The following is a 22,599-nucleotide window of genomic DNA, read 5'->3' as shown; positions in this document are numbered from 1 at the left end:
TAGACAAGTCAAATTAGACAAGACAAATTTTTGAGCAACAAGATGGCAGAATAGATAGGCAGGGAACCACTCCTCATAGAGGTAACCTAGAGACTTAGAGCAAGTCATTTTGTAAAAGTGTGACTGAGCTCATGGTAAAGTAAGAAGAACACTTAGAGAGAGAGATACAAGAAAGTGGGATGCCAGATGTGTCAATAAGTGCAGGTTGTAGATCTTAGGTCCTTTGTTTTCATAGGTCAGGAAAGCAGACCAGAGAAGATAAAGTCTAGGGCTTGAGCATGGTGAGAATAGATGATAGAGATTATGGTAAAGAACTAGAAATCCACCCAGATGTGCTAAATGTGTGGTATAAGAAAAACCTGCTCCACAGAGGCGAGAGCACCATACTTGACCTTTTTTGGCCTTGACTCTAGGTGGAGTGGCTGGGCAGAGAGTTGGAGGAATGAGAGCATGGGTTTCCCTTGAAAATATCTAAATATTGATACGTGCCTATACTCATATGTCTAGAATTGACTCTACCTCTGTGGCCCAAAAGCCCCAAAGTATTAACTTAATTTAATGTGGCCCCTGGTTAGTAGTATCCAATATATGTCTAATTGGGGTTCTGGAATGAGATCATAGAGAGACTTCGCCAAATTTGAAGCGATAATGCCCGAGAGTTTTCCAACATTGGTGAAAACAACAACAACAACAACAACAAATGCTCAGTGTCAGATTCAATAATTTCAAGCAAGATCAATAAAAAGATACCTGCTCCTGAAATTTCAGAGTACCAAAGATGTAGAAAATATCTTAAAAGCAATTACAAAGAAAAGATCATCAACCAAGAATTGACAGATTGGTAGCTGACTTCTCAGCAACTTCTTCCTGCTGTTGATCTATCTCAATGACTTCTGAAAGTGTGGTGACTTCTTTCCTTGTTTGCTGTTCTCTTGGTATGGGGATCCTAAAGTGACCGGGTGGTAGGTAGCCAGAGCTTAATGTTCAATGGGATTTCCATTGTGTTCCCAAACGGAACTATTTACCCTAGAGGAGCAGGATCTCTAGATCTGTAGAGCCTGAGACTGCAGGGATAGGACGTATAAATCCTCCAACGGCATCTTAGAGGATCATGGTAATTGAGTCTGGTTTAGATTCCATCTATCTATTGGCTCCTAGATCCATGTCTTCTATATATGGAGGAGATATCACCATATAAAGATCACTGATTTAGGGTGCAAATCCTCCTCCTGGAGGACACTGACTCATCTTAGCAGGATATCTTCTCCAAGATGGCACCCTAGCAGAATCTTCAAGAGTCTATCCTACCATTCTGTCAGGCTGGTGGGTTTTGAGTGGCATGGATTATGAAAAGAATAGGGGATTCTCAAGGCTAAACGCCTACTTGCACCTCCATTTCTTGAAAATGGGACCTTTGATTTGGGACAGTATCCCATGTTGGTGGATCAAATATTCTGTGATTTCTTAGATAATTGTGCCGGCTAAGACTCTGCAGGCAGGAAAGGCAAACCCATTTCTAGAAAATGGATGGACCTCCATCAGTATGAATCACTACTCTTCCCACAGTGAAAGGAGTGGACTTGTAATCACATACAAAGCAAGGTAGTCAACTTACCTCCAAGTGATTGACCAGTTTTCTTGAAGGGCAGTACCACATTAAGGGCTGTCGTTGGCTTCTGTTTCTAGATATTGGCAACAGTGGTAGCAAGATGTTTTTTTTTTTTAATTTTTTGAATTTTTTTAATTAACATATAATGTATTATTAGCCCCAGGGGTACAGGTCTGTGAATTGTCGGGTTTACACATTTCACAGTGCTCACCATATCACATACTTTCCCCAATGTCCATAACCCAACCACCCTCTCCCTAGCCCCCTGCCCCCCTTGGGCAACCCTCAGTTTGTTTTGTTTTGAGATTAAGAGTCTCTCTTGGTTTGTCTCCCTCCTGATCCCATCTTGTTTCACTTATTCCTTTCCTAACCCCCCAAACCCCCACATTGCCTCTCAGCTTCCTCATATCAGGGAGATCATATGATAATTGTCTTTCTCTGATGGTAGCAAGATCATTCTTGATGAGACCATGCTGTTGGGCTCTGTCAGAGACTCCATCCCTGCCTCTATGGCACTCCTTCCCTTTTCAGCCCTTCCTTTGTGTGAGGGGAAATCTGCTGGGGCTTCTTTGCAGCCATCCATTGAGTAATCCATATTCGGACCTCATTTTGGAGTGTGCCTTTTAGGACCATTTCTGGTGTCAACTGTCTTAGACAGTTTGGTTTCTCAAAAAATAGAGTCTGAGATAAGAGTTGATTAGGAAATGCTCTCAGGAGTTACACTTGTAATCACACAGTGAGGCGGGCAGGATTGGGAAAGGGGAGGGCTGCTCCTCAGTGTGGTTGCCAGTGATGCATCAGCCGGTCCTGGGGAAGCTCTGGAGCTAGAATGGCTCTTCAGAGTTATTCCAAACTGAGGCAAGGGGCGGGGCGTTTGTAGCCTTGCATTGCAGTGGACCAATGAGAGAGGAGGTAACCAAACCAGAAGCAGTTTCTGGAAGCAGAGAGCAATTCCCAGTGAGGGATGTAGCAACCTCCCCATCTTCTAGGGAATGACACTTTGACTCCAAAGAGCACTATGGCACCACAGCAATTCCCTGTGCCTACCCATCCCAACAGATGGGGCGAAGAGGCAACATTCACTCCACAAATGCCATTTTTAAGAACTCACAGGTCAGTTGATTATCTGTTCATTTCAGTTATGCTTCCCAGGACGTGTAGCCACTACACAAGTTCGACTGTCTACTGGTATGTGTATCTGGTCCTTTAAGGAGCAGACATTTTCTGTTGTCCCTCACAGCTCTGTTTGGAATTTAGAATGCATCCCCATACCAGTCGGATTTGTGTTAATGCAGTACTGAAACGAATTTGCAGCAGGAATGTTTAATGCTTAGCAAGCCACAGGATCCATGTGCCATTTATTTGTAACATTTGTTAGTAGTATATTTAGCACCTTAATTTTGCAAATAGGGAAGTTTTTTTTTAATATGTGTCAGGGTTGGGGGTAACTGTGATGTTTAAGAATACAAGAACTGTGGATTTTTTTTTTTCTCTTAAATACAGGAATAGACAAAGCCAAAAGAGATTTACTCTGAAGCTGTTAAAATGGAAGCTACAAGGCTACTCATTTGCTCACACCTCTTTTCATGGTCATATGATTTATAATATTTGCAAATAAAGATTTTCTATTTTTTTGTGATTTTATTCCTCATTCCAAATAAATCCCCCTTTTCTAATGTATGTTGTACTCAAAATTCAGTATTATTTTTCTTAAAAAGTGCTCCTCCAAGTATATAAAAATAACAATGGAATCTACCCCTAGGCAAAATGAGCTGAGATTTGCTCCTTGCCTAGTTGTAAGTATTTGAGAGACAGGCAAGTTGGTGCTTATTGGCCTGAGACTGCCTCGGCTGAGTTTTTGAATATTAAAATGTTTCCAGGCTCTGGCTGACTATGCTTATATAATGGCTTATCCTTTGAATCAAAAGTGTGTTACTAACAACTTACATATGAGCAGTATAAATACCTACGTCATTGCAGTTGGAGTCTCTGAATAACGGACGTGTTAGGTATTACAGATGAGGAAACCAAGAATTAGAGCACTTCGATAACTGGCCAGATGTGAGGGGGTGGGAGATAGCCAGCTGTAACTCAAAATTAGCCTCTGACTCTTCCCCCAGGGCTTGCTGCCCTTGATGTATTTTTATTTCAGGGCTTAGTACTAGAACCGAATTATGTAGAATCAGTCTGAGCAAGAAAGGTTCGGATGGCAGAGACGAAGTGGGTGTAGGGAGGAAGATGGAGGGAGATTTAGGAGGTGGAGTTTGTAGACTCTGATGGTGAGTTAGATATGGGGGGTGAATAAAACTTCAAAGATGACTGCAAGTTACTGGCTTGGACAACTAGGTGAAGAGTAGTGTCATTGGTGGAAAAGAAAGCCCAGAGGGTGTGGTAGGTAGAATACTGTTCTGCCTCTCCCCCATGATGCCCATGTCCTTATCCGCCAAACCTGTGAGTTTCACCTTACATGGCAAAGGGAACTCTGAAGATGTGATTAAATTAAAGACCTTGAGACAGGGAGATTATCCTGGTTTCTCTAGGTAGGCCCAGAGAGATCACAAGTTTCTTTGTAAGAAGGACACAGGAACATCAGAGTGAGAAAAGGCTATGTGGAGGTGTGGACAGGTGTGGAGGTCAGAGAGAGGGAGATAGAGATACAATGATGATGTACTGTTGGCCTTGAAGTTGGAGGAAGGTGCCATGAACAAGGAATGCAAGTTATATCCAGAAGCTGATGGGGCAAGGAAACATTTTTTCCTAGGCATGTAGTTGGCCAATGGCTGAAGCCAAGGGAAATGAGATATCAACAGAGTCTTCTCCTTTGATCTCTGGTGTCCCCCAACCCTATGGAGTGGGCAGAGGAAGAAAAATTTGGAAAAAGCCAAAGGAATAATTCAAGGGGAAAGGAAAAACTTGGAAAAACGGTATTCCCAAAACCCATAATTAAAGTAGTTTCTAGAAAGAACTGGCGGTCAGCAGTGCCAAGAAAAAGCAATTCTGAAATGTGCCCGTGTGCTTGGCAGTCTTTGCATGTGGAGACCCCCTGTGAGTGCAGCACCAGATGCATGGTGGGAATAAGAAAATCACTCATATTGAGGAGTGAACGAGATGTCAGTAAGTAGAGATGAGGAGTGTAGACTATTCTTTCATGAATGTTCACTGTGAATCCATGGGGACCATGGTGTCCATAAATCAAAGAGGTTGCAGTTTTCTAGGACAGGCTTGAGCCTGAGCCGCAGGAGGTGACATTTGCAAAGGCAGAGGGCTCAGGGGAATCTGTCAGGAGTCCCAGGGAAGAAGAAAGCTCATGTTCGGTTGCTCTCATTTATTGCAGCTTTGTCACGTTATGTCATCAACACTTCTGTCCTCAGAGTTGGTCACACTAAAGCAATTCAACTTTTCAGGTTCAACTTTAATTCAGAATTCTCCTATTTGCCTGTGTACCCTGTCTCCATCTGTAAATCTTTCGGGATAGATTTCCAGTTCTTAGCTGGGCATCTCCACTTAGATGTCCCAGGGAAACGCAAGACATCATGGCTCACTATTTACCTATATCATCTCTTTGAATCCCTGTTCTCTGCTTACAGAAAATGGGGATAATATGGAACCTGGAGGGTTTTTGTTTTTTTTTTTAATGAGGGTTAAATAACAATAATTATATTTTAAAAATTCATTACCTTATAGCATCCAGCAAATAATAGGGTCCCTTCTATACCTCTGACCATCAGTGTCCTTATCTACCAATGAGGATACGAATGCTCATCTTGTAGTGTTGTTATAAGGATTAAAACAGATCACATATGTTTATTAAAAAAAAAAAAAAGAGGGCGCCTGGGTGGCTCAGTGGGTTAAGCCGCTGCCTTCGGCTCAGGTCATGATCTCAGGGTCCTGGGATCGAGTCCCACATCGGGCTCTCTGCTCAGCAGGGAGCCTGCTTCCCTTCCTCTCTCTCTGCCTGCCTCTCCGTCTACTTGTGATTTCTCTCTGTCAAATAAATAAATAAAATCTTAAAAAAAAAAAAATAGGATAAAAAGTCGTGTTTGGAAAAGTAGATTTTTTTTCAAATTTGCATTTAAATGAAAATATTTGCTGATATTTTTAAAACTTTAAATGTAATTTTATATATATCTGACCTATCAGATGATATAAAATTATTGGAGAAAATATGACATATTTTTTTGATCTTGGTTGAAGGTATTAATAAAGAGCAACTGTTTGTATTAAAAAAAAAACAGATTACATATGAGAAGTATCTATCACAAAGACTAGCAAAATGATAGCGATTAGTGATACCTCTTCATTTATTCAGTATTATATAATGAAACCATTTTATTTACCTAAAGGCAAGAAAGTTCCACCTTTGTCTTCTAGAAAGAAGGCCTTCTAAGTACCATGCATCAGGCCTGGCCTGAGTGACATGGGACTGGGCAATCCTATAACACCTCTCTGTTCTTTCTGTCTTCTCAGCAATCCATTCTAGCTCTTGGAACCCTGGTTTTGGTCATGTTCCCTGCTGTTCTGAGCTTTTTTTCATCTCCATTCTTACAGCCTGGAAACAGTAATTCACATTCCAAAGGGCAGTTCATCTCTCTCTTCACAGTTTTCCCCTGTTTCCTTCTTAACGCAAAGAACATAATAAGCATGGAACTTGTCTAATTCTCCTCAGAACACTAGACAAGGGTTTAAGGCTGGGATCATTCTCTCTGGATGAGAAAGAGAGAGGAAGAGGGGGAGAGAATGTGTTCATGTTTGCTGACCCGGCTGAGCAGCACAGCGTGCTAGCTTTTTGGTTCCGACGGGCCGCTGTCAGGTCAGGATTTAGTGATCCCAGCCCAGAACAACAGTGATCCTTGGTCTGTGGTTTCTGAACCCCTACGGACTGACTTGAAAATCCTTTTCAAACTTCAAAATGACTGCCCAGAATTGTGCGCTTTCCCATAATTAGGAGGGGAATTTATCAGTTCAGGAGTTCTGAGTTTTCTGTATGATGATGTTGGTAAGAAGATGGTGAATTTTTAAGTATTAGGGTTTTATTTCCTTGGTAGATGAAATCATTCAAAGCATTATCACACAGGGGGACAAAAGGAGATAATACCCGGGTTTGAGGACCCATTGATGGGGGGTGGGGACTGGAGGGGGTCACATCACACACCGGGCAGCCGCAGGGTCTTGCATATGGTAGATAATCAATAAATGTTAATTAATTAAATAGATGGGCTGTTTCTCTTGGTTCCCTATCTATCTCTAAGGGACTCAGTTTCTTTCTAAGTGCCCAGACTTCAGCACACTCTTTAGGTAACTGCTCTGGGTAACACCAGAAATGGCATATCCTGATAATGCACAGGGGTCACATATGAGACACCATGCAGGATAGGAGTCAACTGGGGGCTTTGATAACATGTTCACAGTTTCTGGGAATTAGGGTGTAGATATCTGAGGGGTGGGGGTGAGGAGGGGAGGGAGTATTTTTCTACCTGGTATACCTGGGTAGCTAATATTTAGGCAGTCCAGACAAGTGCTGGGCTGTGAGCTCATGGAAAGCAAAGACTCAACTCCATTTATATTCACTTTTCTTCCCTGCATATGGTTGTTGTTTGGTCAGTGTTGATTTTTGAACTAGTGCAAATACAGGATGTCCTAGTAACAACGATCTCAGCCATCCAGTCCAAGGCACTCATTCTACAGATGAGAAGATGGAGGCCCTGAGAGAGGAAAGTTTGTAACCGTTTGTAACCGGGCTCTCCAGCTATCCCCCACTGTACAGTACCTTTGTTTTCTAAGACCACTGGAACTATAGCAACATTCCTATGCAGTGAGGAAACAGTTGGTCATATTTAGAAAAGGATTGTTTGAAAGTGGCTTGTCCTTGAAGGATCAAAGGAGGACATGGGGCAATAGTGAGGTGCCCTGAATGAATTTGGAAAGAAGAGAAGCTCCCAGAAAGCTGAACTTTAAATAAACACACAGTGCATTAGAGTAGAGCAGGGGTTGGCAAGCGTTTTCTGAGAAGGGGCCAGATAGTAAATATTTTAGACTTTGCAAGCCAGATGGTCTCTGTTGCAACTACTCAACGCTGCCATTGCAGTACAAAAGCAGCCTTCGACAAAACACAAATGAATGGGCATGGCTGGGTCCCAATGATCGTTCACTTATGAACACTGAAATTTGAATTTCATTTAATTTTAACATGTCATGAAATATTGTTCTTCTTTTGGTTTCTTGGACCATTTTAAAAAAGAAAAAACCATTCTTACATCACAGACCGTACAGAACAAACAAACAAAGTGATAATCTGCTGACTCCTAGAATAGAGGGGTGTTTATCAGAAAGAAGTAAAATGTATCTCAGTCCATAAGACCTGGTAGTGATCTAGTTGAAGAGATCCCTGCCATCGAAAAGTGAATGTGCCAGACTGAAGGGAATCTGGGTAGCCAAAGAAACCATGGAAGAAAAGACAAAGAAGACTCATGAGGCATTTGGGGACAGTGCTCATTCCTAAGTGACTCGGGAAAACAGGGATCATGGCCAGTGGAGATCACATATTGGGACTCAGTTTCCTAAAGGTCATCTTATAATGGGAAAGGATATGTTCAGCTCTGTTAGTTGAAGGTCCATTCTTTGATTAAAAAATATATATATATACATGCATATGGGGCACCTGGGTGGTGCAGTCGGTTGATTTTGGCTCAGGTCATGATCTTAGGGTTGTGAGATTGAGCCCTGCATCAGGCTCCCTGCTCAGCAGGGAGTCTGCTTGAGATGGTCTCTCTCCCTCTCTTCAGCCCCTCCTCCCCCTCATGCACTCTCTCTCTCAAATAAATAAATAAATATATTTTAAAAACATATATATATGTGTATACATATTGTATGCATACATGCATGTGTATGTGCATGTACATCTGTGTGTGTGTGTGTATCACTACGTGGTTGATCATTAACCACCTTCGAACTCTGTGACCTTGGTTAAATTTCTTTACTTTTCTGAGCTTTTCTTCATCTGTAAAATGGGGGAGACAATGGTACCCATTTTATTTTGAGAAGTAAATGAGATAATGCATGTGAAACACCTAGCCTAGAGCAAATGCTTACTATAGAAAGTACTATATAACTCTCACCGGATTTGATATTTATATACAGACCTATATGCACATAGATGATACATGTATCTTATTATATGTCTGTCCACATAGACTGGGGAAATATACCACACTAAAACATCTTCTATATATGCTGTTTTGAAATTTGCATTTTCCCCCTAGCATGTCATGGCCAGCAGGTAACTGTATGGAACAGGGGTTATGAAGATCTTGGCTCCTGCCATTTGACTGCTTGGGCTTGAATCCTGGTTCCATTATTGTAAGAACCTGGTTAAGTTACTTGGGTTCTCTAGGTCGTAGCACCATCTCTCATGCAATGATTTTAAGAAGAGTGCCTCCCATGCACAGAGGGGCTAGGATGATTAAATGAGAAAATACATGCAAAATCCACCTGATTCCAAAGAACTATTAGTATAAAGCTCTGCATATAGTAAATAACCAAATGTTATTCAAAACAAATGAAAGTCTAGTATATAAGAAAGTATTATCAGGATTTGGAATATTTATTCAGCTTTCTCATAAAATTCTTAGCGTGGCAGCAAGAGAGGACATATGGGGAAAACCTGAGGGGAAGAGCTATTAAAATTTCTTCCTGAAGCAAAGACAATAGAGCATCTACAAAAAGAGACTGTTGCTTAACAGTCAGGATGAAGCTTTGCATTTTGTGTGCGTGTGTGCAGTATCGTTTAAATAAAGCAGTTTTCAGAAGTAGCACCTCTTCAATGACATTACTAAGCATAAGCCTGAATCATCTCCAGATATCTGTGATAATTAGGCAGTAGGTATATATTTTAGAAGTCAACTCAAGACCTATTTTAGCCATAAATGATTCACTTTTAAAAAGATCTCTCTGATAGATAGAACTCTCTTCAAGACAAGGTCTTTAGCTTTCTATGTGATATATGGAATCACCCTCAAAGTATGAGATTTGGTGGGTTGATTAATTGAAGCTTTCATTTGTGCTGGAATTTAATTTGTAATTTAAGCTGTAGGAGTTAATTTCAGAAAATGTGAATTGAAACAAGAAGGAAATGTATCAATGTCACTGAAAGGGTTTGTCAAAAAGTGAAAATTTCAATCACTGATCATTCTTGATGTGTGTGTCTGCAACATCGGGGAGTTATTATGACCAGATTTGGGGTGAAATCATTTAGGTAATGCTGCAGAGATGCTAAATGAGATGACAGCTCCCTTAAATTAGTTGCTCAATTAATGTAACAACTGGTTATACCCGTTACTGAGGGTTTGCCAGGTCCCAGCAGCCTCCAGTTGCTGTCTTCTGTAATTTAAGTTCGTGCAAGCCAAGGAGGGTAGCAAAGCCATCATTTTATAAACAAGGACTTTGAAACACAAAGTCTCATTCAGAGATCACACAGACTGGAATGGACTGGATGCTTTCCGCTCCTGACTTCATGAATAATCTTCCTTCGTTCTTATTTTCGGGAAAGATTTTCCCTTCTTTTTTCCCCTTTTCTTCCTACCCTTTTCCTTCTCTCCCTCTCCTCTCTTCCTCCTCCTCTCTCCCTGTCTTTCTTCCTTCTTCTCTCAGCAAGTGAACCATGCTATTATGGGTACAATGCAAGGACTTAGTCTTTTAATATTTGCTGATGTGCGCCTTCTTCTGTTGGAGGTATGTGTTCTTTCTCAGGGAAGATACCAACCCCATAATAAAGCTGATGAGTAAATTAATCTCTATGAAAAGTATTTTTGGATTACTTACTCATTTTCTTCGAAGAGAAATGATGAGAGAGAATTACATGTAAACTTCTTTGAGTGCTGTATTTCTGATGTCAAAGATGGTTTTCAAATTGTAATGCTCATTAGCACCTGCCATATATGATAGTTATTTATTGAACAAGAATGAATTCCTTAATGTCAAAACCAGCGTCAACCCCTTTTATCAGTTCTAACATTAAGTTGAAATGAAAGAGACTTTCAAAATATGTTGGCTTTATTGATAATTCACTGGGTTCCAATGCCAATGAATACACTATTTTTCACTTTCTCTGTGGGCACGCAGCCTTCTGTGCCTTGCTAAGATGGAAGAGAGCACTGATACCATGAGAGGGAAAAAAAAAAAAAAAACCCGCCTCTTCCATGAGAAGGAAGGATGAACATTTGGGGGTGGGGATTGTTGAAGAGGAAAAGGCTTATTCACATGAAATACGACAAAATTCCATACACGTTGAAGCAGTACAAAGCACTGTCTTGAAGTTGGGAAGCTGAGATTCTATCAACCCTATTGCTGTCTAGTTAGAGGACTATATAGACTGGCGTTCAGTGTGATGGTGTTAGACGTACGTCCTACCAACACCTTGATTTCCAATTTCCAGTCTCCGGGATTGTGAGAGAATAAATATTTGTTGTCTTAAGCCACTCAGCTTGGGATACTTTGTTATGGCAGCCCCAGGAAACTAGGATAGTTTGAAGCATTTTACAAGAGAAAGCTCAGATACACTAACGCTGAAAATCATTCAGACTCAGATATTGTGAAGAAATGAGACACTGCTGTTGGCTAAGAGGAAGAAGCACAAATATGTTATTTCTTTAAGTTAGAATTCTGAACTCTCCTAGAACAATGGGCCCCCTTTCTTAAGCCGATCGCGAAAGAGTCATCCTATAGGTACAGGTACAACATAATTCTTTCTTTTTTATCATTTTCTGTACCACTTAAAGTTTTTGCCACCAGGAGAAAAAAAAAGACTTAACAAAAAGAGGTGAACAGATTTAAAAGAGATGTTCCTTGTTGCTGTGCAGGATTGCAAGAAAGAGGGATGACACAGTTTGTAGCCCAGACGGTTTTTAAATGAAAAAACATAAATCACGAAGCATCTGCCATTGTTTTCAAACTTAAGATGAAATCTGCAGCGAAATTTCAAGACATGCAAACAGCTCGGTTAAAATAAAATCTCTTCTTTGACTAAGGTCAGAGGCTATTAGCCAGCCCTTTGGGTTTCCTTTCTCCTCTAGGGAAGCTTTCAACTTCCAGCGCTCCTCAGCGTGTGAAAACCAGAGGACCAAAGTTCCAATGTGATTTCTCATCAACTGTTTGTGGTTTGGCACTGGGAGCCCTTGCAGTTGGGCCTGTGGTCCGTGGAGTCCTCCATAGTCTGGATTCCTCCTGCTCCGGCCCATTCCCTCGTCCCACTTCTGCCAGTGTCACTCGCCGGTTTGGGCATGCGTGTTGGATGGGACAGAGGCCAGCCGAAAGGTCCTGTGGTCCTCCCCTATACCTTCTTACTTGACAAAGAAAAGAAGCAGACTGTATCCTGGGCCTTGGCAGTCTGAGTTTCCAGTCAAGGGAAAGTTATCCTTACCATTTCAGTTCCTCAGATCTATTTGATAAGAGAAATTAATGCTTCTTTTTTTTTTTTTTTTTTTTTTTTTTTATTAAATTTTTTTATTTTTATAAACATATATTTTTATCCCCAGGGGTACAGGTCTGTGAATCACCAGGTTTACACACTTCACAGCACTCACCAAATCACATACCCTCCCCAATGTCCATAATCCCACCCCCTTCTCCCAAACCCCCTCCCCCCGGCAACCCTCAGTTTGTTTTGTGAGATTAAGAGTCACTTATGGTTTGTCTCCCTCCCAATCCCATCTTGTTTCATTTATTCTTCTACCCACTTAAGCCTCCATGTTGCATCACCACTTCCTCATATCAGGGAGATCATATGATAGTTGTCTTTCTCTGCTTGACTTATTTCGCTAAGCATGATACGCTCTAGTTCCATCCATGTTGTTGCAAATGGCAAGATTTCATTTCTTTTGATGGCTGCATAGTATTCCATTGTGTATATATACCACATCTTCTTGATCCATTCATCTGTTGATGGACATCTAGGTTCTTTCCATAGTTTGGCTATTGTGGACATTGCTGCTATAAACATTCGGGTGCATGTGTCCCTTTGGATCACTACATTTGTATCTTTAGGGTAAATACCCAATAGTGCAATTGCTGGGTCATAGGGCAGTTCTATTTTCAAACATTTTGAGGAACCTCCATGCTGTTTTCCAGAGTGGCTGCACCAGCTTGCATTCCCACCAACAGTGTAGGAGGGTTCCCCTTTCTCCGCATCCTCGCCAGCATCTGTCATTTCCTGACTTGTTGATTTTAGCCATTCTGACTGGTGTGAGGTGATATCTCATTGTGGTTTTGATTTGTATTTCCCTGATGCCGAGTGATATGGAGCACTTTTTCATGTGTCTGTTGGCCATCTGGATGTCTTCTTTGCAGAAATGTCTGTTCATGTCTTCTGCCCATTTCTTGATTGGATTATTTGTTCTTTGGGTGTTGAGTTTGCTAAGTTCTTTATAGATTCTGGACACTAGTCCTTTATCTGATATGTCGTTTGCAAATATCTTCTCCCATTCTGTCAGTTGTCTTTTGATTTTGTTAACTGTTTCCTTTGCTGTGCAAAAGCTTTTGATCTTGATGAAATCCCAGTAGTTCATTTTTTCCCTTGCTTCCCTTGCCTTTTGCGTTGTTCCTAGGAGGATGTTGCTGCGGCAGAGGTCGAAGAGGTTGCTGCCCGTGTTCTCAAGGATTTTGATGGATTCCTTTCGTACATTGAGGTCCTTCATCCATTTTGAGTCTATTTTTGTGTGTGGTGTAAGGAAATGGTCCAATTTCATTTTTCTGCATGTGGCTGTCCAATTTTCCCAGCACCATTTATTGAAAAGGCTGTCTTTTTTCCATTGGACATTCTTTCCTGCTTTGTCGAAGATTAGTTGACCATAGATTTGAGGGTCTATTTCTGGGCTCTCTATTCTGTTCCATTGATCTATGTGTCTGTTTTTGTGCCAGTACCATGCTGTCTTGATGATGACAGCTTTGTAATAGAGCTTGAAGTCCGGAATTGTGATGCCACCAACGTTGGCTTTCTTTTTCAATATCCCTTTGGCTATTCGAGGTCTTTTCTGGTTCCATATAAATTTTAGAATTATTTGTTCCATTTCTTTGAAAAAGATGGATGGTACTTTGATAGGAATTGCATTAAATGTGTAGATTGCTTTAGGTAGCATAGACATTTTCACAATATTTATTCTTCCAATCCAGGAGCATGGAACATTTTTCCATTTCTTTGTGTCTTCCTCAATTTCTTTCATGAGTACTTTATAGTTTTTCTGAGTATAGATTCTGTGTCTCTTTGGTTAGGTTTATTCCTAGGTATCTTATGGTTTTGGATGCAATTGTAAATGGGATTGACTCCTTAATATCTCTTTCTTCTGTCTTGCTGTTGGTGTAGAGAAATGCAACTGATTTCTGTGCATTGATTTTATATCCTGACACTTTACTGAATTCCTGTATAAGTTCTAGCAGTTTTGGAGTGCATTCTTTTGGGTTTTCCACATATAGTATCATATCATCTGCGAAGAGTGATAATTTGACTTCTTCTTTGCCGATTTGGATGCCTTTAATTTCCTTTTGTTGTCTGATTGCTGAGGCTAGGACCTCTAGTACAATGTTGAATAGCAGTGGTGATAATGGACATCCCTGCCGTGTTCCTGACCTTAGCGGAAAAGCTTTCAGTTTTTCTCCATTGAGAATGATATTTGCGGTGGGTTTTTCATAGATGGCTTTGATGATATTGAGGTATGTGCCCTCTATCCCTACACTTTGAAGAGTTTTGATCAGGAAGGGATGTTGTACTTTGTCAAATGCTTTTTCAGCATCTATTGAGAGTATCATATGGTTCTTGTTCTTTCTTTTATTGATGTGTTGTATCACATTGACTGATTTGCGGATGTTGAACCAACCTTGCAGCCCTGGAATAAATCCCACTTGGTCGTGGTGAATAATCTTTTTAATGTACTGTTGAATCCTATTGGCTAGTATTTTGTTGAGTATTTTCGCATCTGTGTTCATCAAGGATATCGGTCTATAGCTCTCTTTTTTGGTGGGATCCTTGTCTGTTTTTGGGATCAAGGTGATGCTGGCCTCATAAAATGAGTTTGGAAGTTTTCCTTCCATTTCTATTTTTTGGAACAGTTTCAGGAGAATAGGAATTAGTTCTTCATTAAATGTTTGGTAGAATTCCCCCGGAAAGCCGTCTGGCCCTGGGCTTTTGTTTGTTTGGAGATTTTTAATGACTGTTTCAATCTCCTTACTGGTTATGGGTCTGTTCAGGCTTTCTATTTCTTCCTGGTTCAGTTGTGGTAGTTTATATGTTTCTAGGAATGCATCCATTTCTTCCAGATTGTCAAATTTATTGCCGTAGAGTTGCTCATAGTATGTTCTTATAATAGTTTGTATTTCTTTGGTGTTAGTTGTGATCTCTCCTCTTTCATTCATGATTTTATTTATTTGGGTCCTTTCTCTTTTCTTTTTGATAAGTCGGGCCAGGGGTTTATCAATTTTATTAATTCTTTCAAAGAACCAGCTCCTAGTTTCGTTGATTTGTTCTATTGTTTTTTTGGTTTCTATTTCATTGATTTCTGCTCTGATCTTTATGATTTCTCTTCTCCTGCTGGGCTTAGGGTTTCTTTCTTGTTCTTTCTCCAGCTCCTTTAGGTGTAGGGTTAGGTTGTGTACCTGAGACCTTTCTTGTTTCTTGAGAAGGGCTTGTACCGCTATATATTTTCCTCTCAGGACTGCCTTTGTTGTGTCCCACAGATTTTGAACCGTTGTGTTTTCATTATCATTTGTTTCCATGATTTTTTTTCAATTCTTCTTTAATTTCCCGGTTGACCCATTCATTCTTTAGAAGGATACTGTTTAGTCTCCATGTATTTGGGTTCTTTCCAAACTTCCTTTTGTGGTTGAGTTCTAGCTTTAGAGCATTGTGGTCTGAAAATATGCAGGGAATGATCCCAATCTTTTGATACCAGTTGAGTCCTGATTTAGGACCGAGGATGTGATCTATTCTGGAGAATGTTCCATGTGCACTAGAGAAGAATGTGTATTCTGTTGCTTTGGGATGAAATATTCTGAATATATCTGTGATGTCCATCTGGTCCAGTGTGTCATTTAAGGCCTTTATATCCTTGCTGATCTTTTGCTTGGATGACCTGTCCATTTCAGTGAGGGGAGTGTTAAAGTCCCCTACTATCATTGTATTATTGTTGATGTGTTTCTTTGATTTTGTTATTAATTGGTTTATATAGTTGGCTGCTCCCACATTGGGGGCATAGATATTTAAAATTGTTAAATCTTCTTGTTGGACAGACCCTTTGAGTATGATATAGTGTCCTTCCTCATCTCTTATTATAGTCTTTGGCTTAAAATCTAATTGATCTGATATAAGGATTGCCACTCCTGCTTTCTTCTGATGTCCATTAGCATGGTAAATTCTTTTCCACCCCCTCACTTTAAATCTGGAGGTGTCTTCGGGCTTAAAATGTGTTTCTTGGAGGCAACATATAGATGGGTTTTGTTTTTTTTATCCATTCTGATACCCTGTGTCTTTTGACAGGGGCATTTAGCCCATTCACATTCAGGGTAACTATTGAGAGATATGAATTTAGTGCCATTGTATTGCCTGTAAGGTGACTGTTACTGTATATGGTCTCTGTTCCTTTCTGATCTACCACTTGTAGGCTCTCTCTTTGCTTAGAGGACCCCTTTCAAGATTTCCTGTAGAGCTGGTTTGGTATTTGCAAATTCTTTCAGTTGTTGTTTGTCCTGGAAGCTTTTAATCTCTCCTTCTATTTTCAATGATAGCCTAGCTGGATATAGTATTCTTGGCTGCATGTTTTTTTCTCATTTAGTGCTCTGAAAATATCATGCCAGCTCTTTCTGGCCTGCCAGGTCTCTGTGGATAAGTCAGCTGCCAATCTAATATTTTTACCATTGTATGTTACAGACTTCTTTTCCCGGGCTGCTTTCAGGATTTTCTCTTTGTCATTGAGACTTGTAAATTTTACTATTAGGTGACGAGGTGTGGGCCTATTCTTATTGATTTTGAGGGGCATTCTCTGAACCTCCTGAATTTTGATGCTCGTTCCCTTTGCCATATTGGGGAAATTCTCCCCAATAATTCTCTCCAGTATACCTTCTGCTCCCCTCTCACTTTCTTCTTCTTCTGGAATCCCAATTATTCTAATGTTGTTTCGTCTTATGGTGTCACATATCTCTCGAATTCTCCCCTCGTGGTCCAGTAGCTGTTTGTCCCTCTTTTGATCAGCTTCTTTATTCTCTGTCATTTGGTCTTCTATATCACTAATTCTGTCTTCTGCCTCATTTATCCTAGCAGTGAGAGCCTCCATTTTTGATTGCACCTCATTAATAGCTTTTTTGATTTCAACTTGGTTAGATTTTAGTTCTTTTATTTCTCCAGAAAGGGCTTTTATATCTCTCGAGAGGGTTTTTCTCTAATATCTTCCATGCCTTTTTCGAGCCCGGCTAGAACCTTGAGAATTGTCATTCTGAACTCTAGATCTGACATATTACCGATGTCTGTATTGATTAGGTCCCTAGCCTTCGGTACTGCCTCTTGTTCTTTTTTTTGTGTTGAATTTTTCCGTCTTGTCATTTTGTCCAGATAAGAGTAAATGAAGGGGCAAGTAAAATACTAAAAGGGTGGCAACAACCCCAGGAAAATATGCTTTAACCAAATTAGAAGAGATCCAAAATCGTGAGTGGGGAGAAAGGGGATAAAAAGAGGTTCAAAAAGGAAGAGAGAAAAAAGAAAAAAAAAAAAAAAAAAAAAAGAAAAGAAAAGAATTTTAAAAAAAGAAAACACCTAAGAAAAATGTAAAAAAATATATATATATATATTAGATAAACTAGTAAAAAATCGTTAAAAAAGAAAAAGGTAACAGTTAAAAAAAAAAAATTTTACCCGAAGGCGAGAAAAAAAAAAAAAATGAAAAAGAAAAAATTAAATTAACTGCAAGACTAAAAAAAATCACAGGAAAAAAGCCATGAGTTCCGTGCTTGGCTTTCTCCTCCTCTGGAATTCTGCTGCTCTCCTTGGTATTGAAACCGCCCTCCTTGGTAGGTGAACTTGGTCTCAGCTGGATTTCTTGTTGTTCTTCTGGGGGAGGGGCCTGTTGTAGTGATTCTCAAGTGTCTTTGCCCCAGGCGGAATTACACCGCCCTTACCCGGGGCCGGGGTGAGTAATCCGCTCGGGTTTGCTTTCAGGAGCTTTTGTTCCCTGAGCGCTTTCCGTAGAGTTCCAGAGGACGGGAATACAAATGGCGGCCTCCTGGTCTCCGGCCCGGAGGAGCCGAGAGAGCCCAGGGCCCCACTCCTCAGTGCGCCCTCAGAGAACAGCGCCCAGTTACTCCCGTCTGCCTGACCTCCGGCCGCGCTCCGAGCTCACCGAGCCTGCGACCGGTTCAAGGTAACACGGAGCTGCGAGCTTACTGTCGGCTCTGTCTCTGTAGCCGGCTTTCCCGTTCCAATACCCGCAAGCTCTGCGACACTCAGACACCCCCGATCCTTCTGTGACCCTGCGGGACCTGAGGCCACGCTGACCCCGTGTGGGCTTCGCCCCGGTTTAGCCTCTGGAGCGATGTCCCTCAGCGGAACAGACTTTTAAAAGTCCTGATTTTGTGCGCGGTTGCTCCGCCGCTTGCCGGGAGCCGGCCCCTCCCCCCGGGGTCTATCTTCCCGTCGCTTTGGATTCACTTCTCCGCTGGTCCTACCTTTCAGAAAGTGGCTGATTTTCTGTTTCCAGAATTGCTGTTCTTCTTCTCTTCGATCTGCCGATGGATTTTCAGGTGTTTGCAATCTTTAGATAAGCTATCTAGCTGATCTCCGGCTAGCTGAAGCAGTCTCAGCTTGCTACTTCTCCGCCATCTTGACTCCTCCTCCAGAAATTAATGCTTCTTTACTAAGTCTTATAGCTGAATAAATGATGGGCAGACCAGACTTTCTCTTAAAGGCATAACCTTTCTTTTTCTTCTTAAGCCTAGCGAATTCAGTCCACGCAGGGCAGGAGCACCAGCCCTGTCACCAGTAGGACTCCCACACATTAAAAGTAAATCGGGGGGCGCCTGGGTGGCTCAGCCGGTTAAGCATCTGCCTTGGACTCGGGTCTTGATCCCAGGGTCCTGGGATCAAATCCCGCATCGGGCTCCCAGCTCAGCAGAGATGCTGCTTCCCCTTCTCCCTCTGCCTGCTGCTCTCCCTCTTTGTGTTCTTCTCTCTTTCTCTCTCTCTAAAAAATAAATAAATAAAATCTTAAAAAAAAAAAAAAAAAAAAAAAAAAAGAGAGTGGATCAAGATAATCTTTCTTCTCCTAGCCTGTATCCAGTCTCAGACTTTCTAGCAGGAAGTTCCAGCAGTCTAATTAACAACTGCTTGGTATTATGCCAGTTGGTAACAGTTATCTATTCTCGCTTTAAATTTTATCAATATTTAAAGCTACTTGTCTCACTTTTCAATGTGCTTATTCTAGTGATTTTTTTTCCTTCTGTGCATGGTACATAAGGCCCTTCATGAGCAAGCACCCAATGACTGTGGGTTTATTTTTTCTCTGTTTTTGCTCACAACTTGCATTTTGGATTTTCCCTTTCAGGACTTTTAGGACTGTGTACAGAAAAACCAGATTTGGTAGGACCTGACTTAAACACCAGCATGCTAAATTTTGCTCAGTTCTTTGAACCAATGATTATCGAGGCACTATTACACAGACAGCGTTCCTGACTCCACAAGCTTTATATTTTAAACTAAGGAAATTTTGCTCAGTTCTTTGAACCAATGATTATCGAGGCACTATTACACAGACAGCGTTCCTGACTCCACAAGCTTTATATTTTAAACTAAGGAAAGGTATTTTAGGGAACCATCTCTCCTGCTCTCAGGAAGGCCGTTTGGGCTTCAGAATGCTTTGACAAACATTTTTGGAAAGAGCGGCAGTCTCGGACACAGACCCTGTGTGTAGATCTCTTCCAAGCAGCCGAGCTCGTTGGCCGTGTCTGTGATCAAGACCAACTGCTCCGAAGCTTTGAAGAAAGGCATGAGCCTGCGTATGCTGTGTACAGTGAAGGAATGCCGCTGAAATCCAACTTAATCCATTAACTCATAAAGCAGATCCAGTGTTTGTTTAGTGCTTGGCAATACATTTTCTCCAATTTCAAAATTCATTGGAAATCCCACCCACATCTGAACATATTTTTTCCTTCTAAAATTCTTCAAAGGAATCTCTGCAGAAGAGGAACACCAGACAGCTTGTGTAATAAGCTGAAATTCCTATTGACATCTGACAACTCAGGACACTGGAAAGAACATGGTTTTTGATGTCAGAAAGGCCTTCCAGTCCCTTCTATGGGAGCCTTGGCAAGTGAGGTGACATCTCTGGGCCCTGTTTCTTCATCTCTTGAGTGAGGATAATGGTATCTACCTACCAAGACCATTATAAGGATTAAAGGGATAATGCCTATTAAAGTCTTGGCACATACTAGGCACTTCATAAAAATTGGCTATTGTTACCATTCTTATGATCAGTCGTAATTCTGTTAAGGGATCTAAGCTAAGCTTACACTTATCACTCATTTATTCTGTCAATGAGTGTTTATTGCTTGGCATCTGCTGTCCACAGGACCTGTGTTGAATGCTCTAGGGTGTGGGTAGGAGTGAGATAAACACATGAATTTTGCCTTCAGTGGTCTTATATTCTAGTTGGAAAAGGATAGTATATAAATAATTAGAAGAGGAAGTGCCAAAGAGAGGCAGACTAAGTAATACAAGGCTTAGATGGAGAGAAGAGTCCAGTTTTATTAGGAATGGAAGTGGAAGATGAAATACAGAAAGGTTTCCTAGAGAAACCACAACTCTGTTTTTCCTCCCTGCTAGGTAACTGGGTCCTTGCAGGTCAATTAGCTCAGACCAAAACTAGCCCCTCCCTTACTCTGAAATCTCTGACGTTCTTTGCCACGATTTCCAGTGGCTGTTAGTGGCCGCTACTTCTAGTGGTCCCTCATTTTGGCTCATCATACATGAAAGAGACATTATAGATCAACTCCTTCATCCCCCTGAAGGAGCCCATGAATAAAAAAGAAGTCTATTTTAAAAGGCAACTCTTTGCTTTTCTTCAAGGTACGAAGCAACTGTATACCTATCTCTTACGAGCCCTTAGACATCTTTATTTTGGTTTCACCTTGTAATCCCTGGGGGGGGGGGCAATGAAGTTCCAGGTTTTCCACACAATTAATTATTTGATCTTTGTTCAGTTTCATGACAATTATTTTGCTCTCCTTAAACAGCTTTTATGTCATCATTTGTTTTTTAAAGAGTACACTGAAGTTGTTTTTATAATACTTGGCTAAATTTGAGATTATTGGAGGTATGGCTTTACAGAATTCAAGATTTGTCCTTCCATGTTATAGGCAATGAATACAATGTAACTAGAATTATTCCCCTATTTTTGCTTAGAAACTCCCTGCCAAATGTAGAACCCAGCTCAAAGAATGACTTTCTTGATGGATATAGCATATCCATATGGCATATAGGAGCCGCCTAGGTAGCTCAGTCAGTTAAAGCCTCTGACTCTTGATTTCAGTTCAGGTCATGATTTCAGGGTCCTGGGATCCAGCCCTTCCTGAACTCCTGCTCAGCAGGAAGACTACTTGTCTCTCTCTCCCTCTGCCTCTCCTTCTACTTATGAGCACACCAGGCTCTCTCACTCCCTCTTTCAAATAAATAAATAAATCTTGAAAAAATAATAAAAGGCCTTTAGTAGGGATTCCTGGGTGGCTCAGTTGGTTAAGCATCCAACTCATGACTTTAGCTCAGGTCTTGATTTTGGGGTTGTGAGTTCAAGTCCCCCACTGGGCTCCACACTGTCATGGAGCCTACTTAAAAAAAGACATTGAATAACTTTTATCCATTGTTCCTTGTTAAAAGTCTAAGAGGAACAGAATTAAGATGCTGTTTCCTTCATATGATAAACATGCATATACATACTTATTCACACACACGAACATAAATTCAAACACAATGCCATTTCCTTTAAATGAGACACAAGCCAAACACGTCTGTTATCACCACTGGTACGTTATGCTGTTTTAGAAAAATAAGCCATGCAAGTAGTTAAGAAAATAAAGCAAGAGAAATTCAGAAAAAAGTCAGATTTCTTATTTCGTAAGAACCCAAGAAACCAACTAGATATAAAAATAAGAACCAATAATGTGGCTGATTAAAAAACGAACTTAGCAAAACTCATTTGTAACAAGAAGAAGCAGATAAGAAATACAATGGTGAACATTCTGGTACAAAATACAGCTTAAGACATAAAGATATTCAGGAATAAATAGAAAAACTAAAGATTCAGAGCTTACATGAAAAACTATAAAAATCCATCCAATATCATAAAAAGGGGAGAATAAATGAGAAGTTACCCTTGGTTCTTGTGTGAATACTCTAGTAATGCCATTTTTCAATGAGCAAACATATATTTAACAGACTCTTGATAAAAACAATTTTTTATTAAATTATTTTTAAGGTTTATCTAAAATAAACATTAGCATAATACAAATTTTCTGAAAAGAAATAGCACTGGTGGGGAGGGGTTGGAGCACTTAGCTGCTAGGGATTCAAATACAGTAATGGGAGATGGCCAGTAAGCATTTGAATAAATGCCGTACTGCACTCATAATCAGAGAAATGCAAGTTAAAATAAGAATGGGAGTTTCACCTTTGTTGGCTTTTTTTGGGACAAATGTTAAAAATTATAAAGCTTCCTAGTGTTTGTAACTCTAGGGATCACGCATTCATATACTGTGAAGGTAAGTGAGTATAATTTTCTCAAGCGGAATTTGAGGATGCACTTCAGGTTTTTATTTTATTTTATTTTATTTTATTTTATTTTATTTTATTTTATTTTATTTATTTGACACAGAGAGAGATCACAAGTAGACAGAGAGGCAGGCGGGGTCGGGGTGGGGGGGAAGCAGGCTCCCCGCTGAGCAGAGAGCCAGATGCGGGGCTTGATCCCAGA

The sequence above is a fragment of the Mustela putorius genome, unplaced genomic scaffold (assembly GCF_011764305.1).
Source record: "Mustela putorius furo isolate JIRA1106 unplaced genomic scaffold, ASM1176430v1.1 tig00000580_pilon_pilon_pilon, whole genome shotgun sequence".
Taxonomy (NCBI): Eukaryota; Metazoa; Chordata; class Mammalia; order Carnivora; family Mustelidae; genus Mustela; species Mustela putorius.
This window is presented reverse-complemented; position numbering follows the sequence as displayed.